Below are 3,156 nucleotides of genomic sequence, written 5' to 3'. Positions count from 1 at the left end.
GGCAGTTCAAATCTGCCAGGTGCTCCTTGGAAACTCTATCGGGCAGTTCTACCCTGTCCTACAGGGTAGCTATGAGTCAGAATTGACTTTAAGGCAGTGGGTTTGTTTGTTTGTGTGGGTAATCCATACTGAAGGCTGTGGCCTTTGAGCTTCATCAGTAAGTTCTTCAAGTCCTCTTCACTTTCAGCAAGCAAGGTTGTGTAATCTGCATAATATAAGGTTGGTTTCTGGTTATAATATAGAGCTCATAAAATGAAATAAACGATATATAATGTTAAATTCAGTATTTTGAAGGACATTCTGGAGAAAGCCTTCTTATTGTCAGCAGATCGTGTCACAGAAGTAGCCGCTCACATATAGAACTCAGCTTTAATACCAAAGTCTCATCATGGAGAGTGAAGCAAAAAACATAGGAAAATTATGTGGGAGAAGATTCCAAGGACCCATTTTCTAAAGAACGCTTGTGTGCAAGGCTCTATGAAGGAAACATTGTTGAGTAGGGCATCAAATTCTTGGCCTACAGTTTCTGTTCTTCTCAAATTTATTATTGGCCCTTTGGTTTGCAGGCTCTGACACTGAGTTCAACATCTTCAAAAGAAAACATGAAGAATGGAAACACTGTGACTGAGTTTGTCCTCTCTGTACTCACTCAATATCCTGAAGGGGGAGAAAGTTTCATCTGTCACATTCTTGCCCATCTACATTGTGAAGGTAGTGGTCAATCTGCTCATCATGGTGACAATCATAGCCAGCCAATCCCTGGGTTTCCCCATGTGTTTTTTTTCTTGCCTATTTATCATTTACATAGACTGTGTATTCTACTTCTATTGCTCCCAAAATGATCATAGACATGCTCTACTAGAAAAAAAGTTCATTTCCTTCCACGCTTACATGGCACAAGTCTTTACAGATCATTTATTTACTAGTGCTGAAGTTATTCTTCTGGTGGTGATGGCATATGACTAATATGTGGCCATCTGTAAACCTCTTCATTATTTGGTGGATATGTGTTCTCATGCTGATGATAGCCTGGATTGGAGGCTTTCTACATTCTTTGGTTCAAGTCTCTTTATTTATCAGCCCCCTTTCTGTGGCCCCAAAGTCACTGACAGCTTTGTGTGTGATGTGTATTCCTTACTGAAACTTCCTTGCATGAACACCTACCTTATTAGACTTTCTGTGATAGCCAATGGAGAGGCAATTTTCACTGTGATAATCTTCATCCTACTAGTCTTCTATGGGGCCATCTTACATTCCTTGAAAACTAAATGTTTGGAAGGGAAACACCTGTACACCTCATATAACTGTGGTCTTTTTATTCTTTATTTTCTGTACCTTCCTGTATGCAAGGCCCACATCTCCCTTCCCACTAATATATTCATGACTGTGGCTTTAGCTTTCATAATCCTATGTTGAACCATTTAATCTAACTGTACCCTGAGAAACTCAGAAATGAAAAATGCTGTGGGGAAACTTTGGAGTAAAAAAGTAACCTTAGTTGGAAGAGGGCTGTAGACCACACTCAGAACAAGATATTCATTATTTCACAGAGTCAAGGAATGCTTTCACTATCAGTGATCCCAGTCTTTTTTTTTTTAATCATTTTTGTTGGATTCTTTAGACTGTTTATTTTTAGACTTATATATAAATTATTCTTTATATGAGTAGAATTTGTTATAGCCCTTAGAGACAAAGAAAATTTCATAGGTTTAACCCCCTATATATTGACTCATACTGTGTAAATGTTCCTTTGTGGACAGCAATATTTGGTTTTATTTCAAATTCTTATTTGTGAAGCATGTTGCCTTTCTGAAACATAAAAATGTGACCTAATCAAACATTTCTTTTGGTCCTAGACAGTGAGATTTTAAAATTAAAAATTAAGATTTTAAAAAAATGAATAAACCCTAAGAATCATGTGGGACTCTATCAAGAAGGATAACTTGCGTGTGATTGGAGTCCCAGAACAGGGAAGGAGGACAGAAAACACAGAGAGAACAGTTGAAGATCTGATGACAGAAAACTTCCCTGACATCATGAAAGACGAAAGGATATCTATCCAAGATGCTCATCGAACCCCATTTAAGATTGATCCAAAAAGAAAAACACCAAGACATATTATCATCAAACTTGCCAAAACCAAAGATAAAGAGAAAATTTTAAAAGCAGCCAGGGATAAAAGAAAGGTCTCCTACAAGGGAGAATCAATAAGTTCAGACTACTCAGCAGAAATCATGCAGGCAAGAAGGCAATGGGATGACATATACAGAGCACTGAAGGAGAAAAACTGCCAGTCAAGGATCATATATCCAGCAAAACTCTCTCTGAAATATGAAGGTGAAAATAAGATATTTACAGATAAATACAAGCTTAGAGAATTTGCAAAAACCAAAGCTACAAGAAATACTAAAGGAAATGGTTTGGTCAGGAAACCAATAATATCAGATACCAGCACAACACAAGGTCACAGAACAGAACATCCTGATATCAACTCAAATAGGGAAATCACAAAAACAAATTCAGATTAATTAAAAAAAAATGCTCAAAACAGGGAATCATTGAAGTCAATATGTAAAAGATCACAATAATCAAAAAGAGGGACTAAATACAGGTGGCATAGAACTGCCATATGGAGAGGGATGCAAGGTGATATAGGACAATACAAGTTAGGTTTTTACTTAGAAAAATAGGGGTAAATATTAAGGTAACCACAAAGAGGTATAACAACTCCATAACTCAAAATAAAAATCAAGAAAAACGTAACGACTTAACAAACATGAAGTCAAATACTATGAAAATGAGGATCTCACAATTTACGAAGAAAAACGTCTCAGCACAAAACAGTAAGTGGAAAAATGACATTGTCAAGAACACACATAAAAAGGCATCAAAATGACAACACTAAACACTTACTTATCTATAATTACGCTGAATGTAAAAGGACTAAATGCACCAATAAAGAGACAGTCTCAGACTGGATAAAGAAACACGATCCGTCTATATGCTGCCTACAAGAGACACACCTTAGACTTAGAGACACAAACAAACTAAAACTCAAAGGATGGAAAAAAAATATATCAAGCAAACAATAAGCAAATAGAAGAGTAGCAACATTAATTTCTGACAAAATAGACTTTAAAGTTAAATCCACCACAA

At 36.3% G+C, this 3,156-nt stretch overlaps 1 pseudogene; it reads left to right on the top strand.

Moving 5' to 3' along the window:
• Nucleotides 1–602: 602 nt before the first annotated feature.
• Nucleotides 603–1,416, top strand: LOC126080180 (olfactory receptor 4A15-like; annotated as a pseudogene).
• The last annotated feature ends 1,740 nt before the right edge of the window (nucleotides 1,417–3,156 follow it).

Source organism: Elephas maximus, chromosome 7 (assembly GCF_024166365.1).
Source record: "Elephas maximus indicus isolate mEleMax1 chromosome 7, mEleMax1 primary haplotype, whole genome shotgun sequence".
In the NCBI taxonomy this organism is placed as follows: domain Eukaryota; kingdom Metazoa; phylum Chordata; class Mammalia; order Proboscidea; family Elephantidae; genus Elephas; species Elephas maximus.
The sequence above is the reverse complement of the archived record's forward strand: the minus strand, read 5'-3'. Positions and strand labels throughout refer to the sequence as shown.